Source organism: Vombatus ursinus, unplaced genomic scaffold (assembly GCF_900497805.2).
Source record: "Vombatus ursinus unplaced genomic scaffold, bare-nosed wombat genome assembly UNPS02014818.1, whole genome shotgun sequence".
Lineage (NCBI taxonomy): Eukaryota > Metazoa > Chordata > Mammalia > Diprotodontia > Vombatidae > Vombatus > Vombatus ursinus.
In genome coordinates this window covers 13435601-13447841 of record NW_020954596.1, presented here as the reverse complement: position 1 = coordinate 13447841, position 12241 = coordinate 13435601, and the positions used below count along the sequence as shown (strand labels likewise).

Genomic DNA, 12241 nt, shown 5'->3' with positions numbered 1-12241 from the left:
TGATCACTAACTCAAATGTCAATATTACATATTTCTACACAGTGTTAACGCTTGCAAAGCTCTTTCTTTACATCTATTCTGTGAGGTAGGTGATACAAACAATAGTATCCCTATTTTGCAGATGGGGAAAGTGAGGCAGAGAGGTGCAATCACTTGCCCATAGTCACCTAGCTCATAAGTACGGAAGCCAGAATTCAAACCTGGATTTTTCTGGGCCCAAGCCCAGTGCTCTTTTCACTCTGTGATCATCATCACTACAAACATAGCAGCTTGATCGATCATCTGTCCTCCCTCTCCCAGCTAGAGAATGAGTAGCACTCTCCAAAGGCAGAGGGCCAAAGCGCCAACATAAAAAACACCATTTCTCCAGTGGGCTGATTTCCATTGCATTTAACAGCCACCTGCTAAGTTAGGAGCTTTGTCAGACATAACTTTACATAAATTCTGTGTGGAAATATTTGGAAGTGTGCTTAAGTGATACAGCATTTGTGTGACATCCCGACAATCTCTCTGATACCGCTCTGCCTTCCTCACAGCAAGCCCTTGCATATTTTCCCTTATAGGGCTACACTGGAGCGTTGTCCTACAAACCCTCCAGATTATTTCCTCAAACCTCTGCTGAGAGAGAAACCTTTAAGCAATAAATCCAGACTGAGGCACAAAGAAACATTGCAAGTCTGGCTATTCTCTTGGTGCTATGTGACTGAGAAGGCTCTGAAGGCTCAAATGTGAATGGAATCCACAGAATTTTCAATCTCACACTTGGATCAGAGTGCAGAGGGCACCTCAACCTACCTCTAGCTGAGGCATAAATTCCTTCTACAACATCTTCTGCAAATACGAGCTCAATGTATGACCTCGGCCAAGTCACTAGACTCTAGGGGACGCTGTTGTGTCCTCTGGAAAATAAGAGCCTTACATTAGATAAACTCCAAGGTCCCTTCAGATCTAACAATCTCTGAACTAAGGATCATCCTGCCTCCATGTGACCACCAATGACAGGGAACTCGGCATTTTCCAAGGCAGCCCATTTCGTGTGAGGACAATACTATCAGCTAGGTTTCCATACAACATGTTGAAATCTTTTCCTCAGTAACTTCCATCCCCTAGTACTTGTTCTGCCTACCAGAGTGTCCAAACCGAACTCATCTGCAACTAAAAGGACATCTTTATGATAGCTAGGTTGTACAGCAGATAAAAGTACCAGGCCTGAAGTCAGGAAGATGAGTCTTCCTGAGTTCAACTCTGGCCTCAGACACTTACTAGTTGTGTGACCCTGGGCAAGTCACTCTACCTTGTTTGCCTCAGTTTCCTCATCTGTAAAATGAGCTGGAGAAGGAAATGGCAAACCACTTCAGTATCTTTGTCAAGAAAACCCCAAATGGGGTCACAAAGAGTCAGAGCCTCAACTGTAAAATAAGGATAATAATAACTCCAGGGTTGCTGTAAATATTAAATGTGTGGCACAGTGGGTAGAACACTGGCCCTTGAGTCAGGAGGACCTGAGTTCAAATGCAACCACAGACACTTACTGGGAAAGTCACTTAATCTCAATTGCCTCCCCCCAAAAAAAGAAAATCAAATGAGATAATAGTTATAAAACGAAGGCACTATATAAATGTTTACGCCCTTCCCATCCGTCACTCCCACCCTATTAGAATGTAAGCTATTCGCCACATCCTTGCAAACAGAAATGGTTTCATTCATTGTATTTTTATTCCCAGCCACTAGCACACTGCCTAGCATGCAGAAGGCACTTAATAAATGTTTATTGATTGAATTGTTGTTCTATGTATGTCTATGGCCATGGATACATGCATTATTGCTATAAGTCTCCAACAACTGAAATAGTTGACTAACCACAAGTCATTACTGCCCATAAGTAATAATAGCAAGTTTATATCTAATTGATCACTAGTAGAATCATAGAATATTAGCATTGAAAGGAAATTCATAGGTCCAAGTGCTTCATTTGAAGAATAAGAAAATAGAGGCTCCTGGAAATAAAGTGACTTTCCCAAGGTCACCAGCTTGTAAATAAATAGCAGTGGTGACACTCAAGCTTATTGTCCCAGATTCCTCAGTCCCGTGTTCATTCTACCACACCAGACTATTATTATTAAATACTCTCTGCATTTGCTTATTGCATGTTCCTGACAGTCCATCATCACACTATGACAGCTTTACGCCCTAAAGGCTGATTTTTTTTTTGCTTAAGATTTGTCAATGTCCCAAATGAAAGCCTGTGGTCTTAAAAATGTATGCAAATTCTGGCTCTCTGGATTTGATATCTCTAACTGTCTCCAAAACTGAATAGAGAGCAAGCAAATTGCCCTCAAAGGAATTGGGATGAAAATCCACAGAACACATTCTTTCAGGAAACTGTCATAATCCTTGGAAATAAAGTTAATATATGGGGGGGGGGGGTGATGTGAGTCCTAAGAGAAAATATCCTTCCACTGTTTTCAGGAATGGGGGAAAGGGAGAAGGGGGCAACAGTCCTGCTTCTTAGTAACTGTGTGACCTTGGGCAAATCATTTAATTGTTCTGGGCCTCAGTTTCCTCTGATAAAAATAAGGAAGTTGTATTAGATGATAACTAAAGTCCCTGCCAGCTCTGGTATGTTCTAAGGTCCCTTACAATGCTAACATTTTTTTTGATTTTAACATTAGAAATCATGTAATAAAATGAATAGTGGACATGAAGCCAAGCACTTTTGTGGTTATGGGCAAATCACTTAGCCTCAGATCCTCAGTTTACTTGTCTGTAAAAAATGGTTAATGACATTTGCACTACTTGACTCTCAGCATTGTTGTAAGCAAAGAACTTTCTACACCTTCAAGTGCTACCTACATGTTGCTTGCTCCACTACTCCATAATTATTTGTGTACCCAAATAATTCCTAAGGAAACAAATTTCTTAATAGCAAAATCAGTAACATGATGATATACGTAGAACAGAACAAGAGAAGTGGTCATGATTAATGAATGTGATTTTTTGCGTGTTACACTAGAACACTATAATTCACTCCTTCTAAATAAATTCATTCTCTACTTAATGTAAATTAGGTAACTTTTTTTAAATGGCCTTTCCCTTCCCACCCTCTGGAAATCATCATTTTCAAAAGACAACACAAAGTAACTGTAGGTCTAAGTGTTTAAAAGCTTAAACTTTTCTAGAAAACTGCCTAAAGTGAGAGATTGAAGAACGCTGCACAAAAAGCACTGAAATTAGAAGCAGCATTCCTGGATTTGACTCCTGGCTGTGCCTTTGATCTCCTAGGTGACCATGGATAACTCCCTTTATCATTTGGAGCTCCACTTTATCCATTAAAAAGAATAATAAAATTATAATAAAAATGACAAGTAGGGGCAACAAAGTGTAGTGGAAAGAGTATTTATCATATTTGAAATTGGAGAATCTGATTTCAAATTGCAGATAGTTATCCCTTCCACATCACTCCCCATCATGGTTTCGCTATATCCTGAGTTGTCATAAGAAATTACTGTAGTATTTCATATTTTTTCATACAGAATTTTTACTTAACACTGACCTACATATAGCCTAAGACCAAATATTTAGCCTAAATTTTACAGTAAGGTACTGTAAACACCCCATCAAAGAAGAAGACAAAATTCAGACTTCTTCTCCTGTACAAGGGGAGGGCCAAAAAATTTTAGGCATATTTTCCAGATTGTGGGGGTGCCATGCCCCTAGCCCCTAGTCCCTATGACATGAAAGGGATAACTGTATTCTACTCATTATCTGTGTGATGTTGGGAAAACCACTTCGCATCCCTGGGCCTCAGTGTCCTTACCTGCAAAATGAGGAGACTGATTTAGTAAATCTCTCAAGTTTCTTCCAGTGTTCAATCTTCAGATCTTATGCAGTACTTATAATAAAGAAGCACTCTCCTATCTACCCTTCCATTGACAGGCAATATGGCACTATGGGCAGAGCTCTGGACTTGGAATTATGCCTCAGACATTAAAGAGCAGTGTGACCCTGGGAAAGTCACTAACTCTCTAAACTTCCATTTCCTTTTCTGTAATATAAGTATTTTAATAAGAAGAGCCACCTCCTGGGTTATTGGGAGAACCAAATGGGGTCATATATGTAAACAGCTTGGCAAACTTTCAAGAGCTCTCATAGGAGTCAATTAAGTATGTATAAATAAGAGGACACTGGGAGATAGTGCAAAGAGTAGGAGATCTAGAGACAGAGGACCTGATCTCTAATCCTGCCTCTTTCACCTATGACCTCAGGCAAATCACTATACTTTGCTTCAGTTTCTACAGGTGTAAAATAAGATGATTGGTCTACATGACCTCTGAGGCTCCTTCCAACTCTAAATCCATGAAGCCATTTGAAACAACCTGCTGATATAAGGAAGGTAAATATTATTACTTCCATTTGACAAGGAAATTGGGGTTCAGGGAGATGGGATTTGCCAAAAGTTACCTAGCTCATCACTGGTGGAGTCAGAGCTCAAGCCCTGGTCTTCTGATTCCAAGTACAGTAAGTACTCTTTCCCCCACACTGCACTAAGGTCCATTCCACCTCTAAGCCGCCCTGATTCTCTAAAGCAGGCATGCCAAAGAGAATGTGCAACCAAGGTAGAATGTAATGAGAGACAAGCCAATTACATCATGGTGCAATGTCTGTTCCAAACCAAAACTCAAACCAACTGGCCTGAAAATCACAAAATGATGTAATCATTTGAAATGTGCATTTATGGGAATTGAAATCTCTTTCTACTTCTGCTGAAGGATCAGATCAACTTGCACTGCAAACTTTCTTTGACACATAAAGGAACTCTGCCACAGGCAACAAATGATTTTAGAATTTGCTTAACTCCAAACAACACAAAACACAGGCACTGCATATGCACTGGGTCTTGGACCCATAGCACAATGGTGTCTCTGCTCTTCATCTTTAAAACAACTCACTTCATCTCCCCAGGACCCTCAGGCCTTCTCGGAAAACAAGAATCTTCTTTTGGGGTTGTGGAAAAATGGACATGGGAATGCACTGTTGGCGCAGCTATTAATTGGTGCAAACATTCTGGAAAACAGTTTGGGATCATATACTAGAAAAGTGATCAGAATGTCCATGCTCTTTGACCCAGAGATCTCTCAGCTAGGCACAGACCCCATGAAGGTCTATGATAACTGGGAAGACCCCACCTAGACTAGATGCCCTCTAGGCCCACTAGATCTAGACCCCATCTACATTAAAATATTTATAACGACATTTTTGTGGCAACAAAGAACTGAAAATAAGGTAGATGCCCACTGGTTGGGGGATGGCTAAATTAATTGTGGTAAATGAATGCAATGGAGTTTCATTGTGCTGCAAGAAATGATTAATACCATGGAAACAGTGAGGCATCGGAAGTCTGTTATGAACTTAGACAAAGTGAAGAAGGGAAACCTTTAGCTCCTCCTTTGTATTTGCTACTTCTGTCTTGTGAAAGAATGAATGCATGAATAACGAATAAGGACTGGATTAAAAGGCATCTATAAAGCACCTAATATCTGCCAGGCAATATGATAAGTGATAAAAACATAAATACAGCCAAGCAAGACATTGCCTACTCATGAGGAACTGAGCATGGTATTGGTTGGGATGACATACATAAGGGAGCCATGGGTGGAAAGGGAGCAGAGGGTATTGGCCAAGTATACATAGGCAGTAGGGTTTGGGGCTGGCCAGGAAGTGTATTTTACATGTGTATCTTATACTTTCTATTACGTCATGAGCTCCCTGAGAGCAAGAACTGCCTTATTTATCTTAGTAAAGACCAAGATTATTACAATAAAGAGGGATAACACTTTAAAGTGCACAAAGCACTTTACACCCACTATGTCATTTGAGACTAACAGCAGCCCTGTGAAATGAATAGTGCAGTAATTAGATTTCTACTTTACAGATTAGGAAACTGAAGCTCAGGAGGGTTAAGTGACTTGCCCATGGTCACCCAGCAAGTAAGTAGAAAAGACGGAATTTGAATATACATGTTTTCTCTTTACTACCCCAAATTTCTCCCAGGGTCTACCACAGTGATCTACACATTATAGGGAGATATTTAATAAGTATCTGTTGACTAGAACTGAAGAACTACAAATTACATTCTTCCTAGAAGCTAGGTGGCACAGTGGGTAAAGCACTGGACCTAGAGTCAAGAAATCCTAAGTTCAAATCCGACCTCCGACACTTATTAGCTGTGTGACCCTGAGCAAATACTTAACCTCTGCCTGGCTCAGTTTCCTCATCTGTAAAATGAGAATAAAAACAGCACCCAACTCTTAATGTTATTATGAGAATGAAATGTCTGTAAAGCACTTTTCAAATATATGTGTGTGTGTATATATGCACATACATATACACACACATATATACACATGTGTATATACACATATGTATATATAAATAATACCTAAATGATGGTTATTATTTTTATAAAGGGAAAAGATACAATTCAGATACAACTGAAGAACTAAAAGATACTTTATAGATTCTCTAGTCTAACCATTATTCAGATGGGAAAACTGAGGTCTAGAGAGATCAAGTGATTCGCCCAAGGTCATTAAGAGGTACTAAGTAACAGGGTCAGAATTGAAACTCACAACTATTATGAATCCAGAGTCAATGCTTTTTTTCAATCACACCATCTCTTAGGCCAATAACAAATTCTCTCATTCACAGAGAACTTATTAAATCTTCAAAGCTGTGAACATAGTCTCCCTTCATGTAGAAAGCTCATGTAGAACAGAGGGAAATCTGGAACCTAATTTAACTGTGTCTCTACAGTTCCTAAGTCCTAAAATAAATGAACACTTACTACCTGTGTGAGCCTGGGCAAGTCACTTAACCCTGTTTGTCTCAGTTTCTTCATCTGTCAAATGAGCTGGAGATGGAAATGGCGAACCACTCCAGTATCTCTACCAGGAAAACCCCAAACAGGGTCATGAAGAATCAGACATAACTGAAAAATGACTCAACAACAACAGTGAATGCTGCTACAATATTCATACTGTTAAGTTCACTTAGCCAGTGAACCACGGTGTCCAAGGGCATCCTTGGCCCCAGGGGTTTTTTAACAGTCGCTAATAAATGAATGCTAGATTAAAGTTACTCCCTCCTCATCCCATGCTTACAAGTGACTACACATTAAACAGAATGGGAGAGGAAAGCCAAGCAGGTCAGGGGAGATTAGGCCTGCAGTTCCTTGGAGAGGTGCCTTGGGTTTGCTGAAAAATAGCCTTGGATTTGGAGGCCAAGATCCACAGTTCAAATCACAGCTGTGCCTGTGTGACCTTAGATCAATCACTTAGCCTCTCTGTGTCTCTCTCTCATTCATTAAGTATAACATAACATCTCTTCCAGTACCCACAGTCTGTATTCCAATGTCCATTCCAGCTCCAAATTCTATGAACCATACACTGATATAAATTTTATTAATTTTTCACTATTTTGCTTCGGTATAAATTGAAACAACAACAACAACAAGGGACAGTCCTGTTTACCCCAGCAAGAGTAAACTTAAAACAGCTCCAGCTATTTTTCTAAACGCTATATGCAGATGGAAGGTAGGTTTCTGTCTGTAGTTTTCCTATTCATGACTCAAATTATCCCATGATACATCATAAAATTTATCATGAGCTACTTTAGCTCGTGTCCATTTCATCTTTGTCTTTGTTATAGTAAGGAATTGAATGATTCTTCATTCCTTCATTTGTTTCCCCATGACCTTGCTCAGAGCCTCCCACACAGAAAGCGCTTAATAAATGCTTGTTGATAAATTGTTGTTTTATCAAAGGGAATCTAGAGGTAGTTAAATCCAATGCAAAGAAAACTGAGTCAGAAAACCTGGGATCCATTCCTGGCTCTGAAACTTACTAGCTGAGTGACCCTGGGCAAGTCAAATCCTCTCTCTGTCTCAGGTTTCTCTTGGACTAGCATAGAAACACAAATGGTCTTGAATCAGAAGACCTGAAGAGTGGCACTGACCCTTATACTCTTATGAGTCCATAAATCTATTGGGGGGGGCGAGAGGGGGAGAATTAAGAACAGCCTTCCAAAATGTCCATGAAAAGCCTAGGTACCTTGAAGTGACAGAGTGTTCCAATGAAAAATTTCAGGGAGAGAATGAAAGGATGGCTCCTTCCTCTAAAGAAGGAGACTCTGACACTGACTTGTTTGTGATTATAAGTGAGTTCTTCAACTTCTTTGAATCTCAGTTTTCTCATCCTTTTGTATGTCACGAACCCCATCTGGCAGGCTGGTGAAGTCTATGGATTTCTCAGAATAATGTTTTAAATACATAAGTTAAAATGCATTGGATTATAAAGAAAACCAATTGCACTGAAACACACAGAAAGAATAATAATAATTCATAGACTACCGCTTTTGGAAAGTGCCCTGGATTTGAAATCAAAAGACCTGGGTTTGAATCCTAACTCTGCCATTTTATAAAAGCTCTTTCCAAAGGCTACTCAGGCATTCTCTTACTAGCACCTGACAAATCATATGTTTTGAATTCCATTAGCCATTTTTATTTTGCCCTTTCCATTCCAAAAGTAATGATGATCTAACTTGTCAGATCAAACAAAAACAAAAATTAAATAACTCTACCAACTCTCTGTCATCCATTCTACCATGATTGGTGATTTTAGGCCTTCTTGCATCCTCTTCTTTGTCCCCACTGTGGGTTAAAAATAACACCTTCACCGCCTTTGTGTTTTAACCATTTAACCTTGGTTTAACTACACTTAACCATTTGATTTTGTTCTTAAATTTATCTTCCCCTAGCTGCCCTTGTTTCCACCTATTTGTTACCATCTCTACTTCCACTTGTGACCAGGGATGATGCATTTCTTTTCTCTGGACTTCAGTTTCCTCATCTGTAAAATGAGTGGTTAGAACAATATGACCTCTGAGGTACCTTTGAGCTCTGAATCTATGATACCAAAGTCCCATCCACCTCTAGAACTTAGGATTCCAAGAATGCCCAACGATTCTACAATCCTTGACCCCATTCCCCTACCTCTTCTGTTATTGCTAGCTCTGATAACAGTTTCTGGCAGAGGCATAGGTGGCTGGAACACGTCCTCTTCATTAGCGGAGTTATTCATAGACCTGACAGATTTTCTACTAATGACATAAACAGTGCCGATTCAATGGTGGGAGGGGGAAGTTTTGTGGGGAAGGTCCTTGTACCAACTCCAAACAGAAAAGAATCATTAAGGAAAACATTTAAGATTCTTGCCATACATTCAAAGATCAGCCTGCCAAGACCAGAGCAGTCACCAGCTGCTCAATTAAGGGACACCTAAAGCCATACAGATGTCTCTGGCAACAAAGTCACCTCTAGACTACCAGGTGGCAGGCTTTGTGAAACAAGAAGAGTGAGTAGATTCTGAAAGAAGAAAGCCTTCCACACAGCTCTGTATTGCCCCCAGGAGACACTGAGAGCAAGGAAGAAGGAATTAAGATTCTATCAGTTAAGAGGTACTATTCTCCATAGGGATAAGGACACACCTTTTCCCATGAATTAGCCATCCATCTTTTCACACCTCAGATAGATAATGTGCATCTTCCTCCCTCATCCCCCCACACACCATTAGCAGTTGGTTTTTAATTACACAGGGCCAAATCAAGTTAAGCAACTTGGAAACTCTAAACTTTGGATTTGATAGATAAAGTGCAGATAGTCGTCAACCGCTTTGGAATAGAGAGTACTGACTAAGGCTTTGGATCTAGCCTCTCCTAGTGGGAAGTAACCTGAGAGTACATAGCTCCCCAAACCACAAGGACAGCAGAATGACTTTTGGACATGACCTTTCTGGCAGCCTGTCCTTTCCTAGCCAACCTCCATTCAGCTGCCAATGTGATTTTTCTAAAGCAGCGTTATGACCACGTTACTCCCCAATTCGATAAATTCTAGTGGTCTTCTATTACCTCTAGAATCAAATACAAAATCATCTGTTCGGCATCGAAAGACTTTCACAACCTGGCTTCAGTTTATCTGTCCAGCTTTTTTACATGACTTCCCTTCATGTACTCTATGGCTCAATCAAACTAAACTTCTTACTGCTTCTCACACACGCCACTCCATCACTTACCCCAAGTCTTTGTGCTGTCTGTCCACCTTTCCCGAAAGGCACTTACTCCTTACCTCTGCCCCTCCTGCCTCAGCTACTAGTGCTTCTCCCTCCCCTTCATAGCAACAAAACAATTAACCTGTGTTTATTTTGTATAGAACTATACTCATTTGTCTTCTCTAATAGAATGGGAGCCTCCTGAGAGCAGGGATTTTTTCATATTTGTTTTTACCACCCCAGTATCTGGCACACAGTAGGCAATGAATAAATGCTTGCTAATTGAGTGATTAATGTCATTTGGTCTGAGAAATAGCTATCATAGACTGTGGCAAGAGCACTGAATTAAGAGTCAAGATGAACTGCATTCCAATCTCAACTCCATTACTTATAACCTATGTGTCTTTTACATAAGACCTTAGCTTTGTCATCAAAAAAACAAGGAGGTTGAAGAAATGTTCTTTAAGGTCCCTCTCAACTTAAAATCTTACTAGCAAGGGTGTCCTTGGACAAATCACTTCACCTCTCTTAGACTCAGTTTCCTTCTTTCAAACTATCAAAACCAGGGGCAGCTAGGTGGTACAGTGGATAGAGCCCCAACCCTGTAGTCAGGAGGATCAGAGTTCAAATCCAGCCTCAGACACATAACACTTACTAGCTGTATGACCCTGGGCAAGTCACTTTTGCCTAGCCAAAAAAACAAACAAACAAACAATCAAAACCTATCAAACTTAAATCTAATCATTGAAACCCCCACTTCTGATTCTACCCTCTGTGACCAAAGAAAACAAGCCTAATCCTTTTCCACATAATATTACTTCAAATATTTGAAGACAGATATCATATCCTCCCCAAGTTTTTCTTCTAGAAGTGAGACATTCAGAGTACCTTCAACCAGTCCTCATATGATATGGCTAAATGACCTTCCTCATACTGACTGTCCTCCTCTGTACTCCCTCCAGTTTATCAAAGTCCTTTCCAAACTATGGCAGCCTGAAACAAATACTCCATACTTGTTCTGACTGGGAAGGAGCAGAATGGAACTACCACCTTCTTATTCCTGAAGGTTATGCATTTCTTACCACAGCCCAACATGACATTGGCTTTTCTCACTATTACAGCACACTATTCATGAAGTCATGAATCCCATAACTTTTTCAAACCATCCATCCTTCCTTCACCCAAATTATACATATAAAGTTGACTTTTGTTCAAGTATAAGATTTCATATTTATCTTTCTTAAATTTCATCTCATAAGATTCAACCCAATTCTCTAACCTATTAAGTTATTTTTTATCCTAATTATATTCTCTAAAGTGCTGGCTATACTGTGCCTCCCAATTTCTGGTTATCTCAAAATATTAGAAGCACATTTGTGCCTTTAGCCAAGCCATTGATAAAAATGTTAAACAGTACAGAGCCAAACACAGATCCCTGGGGCACTTCTCTGAAGACATTCTGCCAAGCAGACATGGAACCACCAATAACTACTCTTTCAGTCTACTCATTCAAATATTTCCTAATTAATCTAATTCTATTACTGTCTAGTGCAGGGCTTCTTAAACTTTTTTCCACTAGCAACCCCTTCAGCATTTCTTAAACTCTGGTTTGCAACCCCATATGGAGCCATAGTGCACATTGCTTCACTTTGTCCACAATTGCAAAATATTCTTTATCAAGTAAAAAAAGTCTAGGAAAACTACATATACAGCATTTCCCTAATTTACCAATTTAGTAAACCTATCTAAAGAATAAATAAAGTTAGACTTAGTAGATTTGTGGTTGATGAAGTCATGTTGGAGTTTTCTAATCACTGCTTCCTTTCTAAGATATTCACTAACCAAATGATCTGCACAATTGCTGGTCCACAGTCTTTAGACCCTAATAGAGTCTAACACACACACACACACACACACACACACAAAGACTATAGACTAGGGCCTCTTCTCTTACCCTCTTGATAATCAAGGCATCTGCCTTTCTCCAGTCCTGCAGTACTTCCTCTAGTCTCCATCATGTATCAAATATCACCGATAGTAGCTCAATAATCACATTGGTCCTATTCCCATCACTCTAACCCCCAGCTGCCAGACCCCACACCGAGGAGAAACCAGACAAAGGATATTTCAAGGTAAGA

General features: G+C 39.8%; 1 protein-coding gene across 4 annotated transcripts in view; it reads right to left on the bottom strand.

Moving 5' to 3' along the window:
* AFAP1 (actin filament associated protein 1) overlaps window positions 1-12241 on the bottom strand; it is a 243348-nt gene that overhangs the window by 164870 nt on the left and 66237 nt on the right. The window lies entirely within an intron of this gene.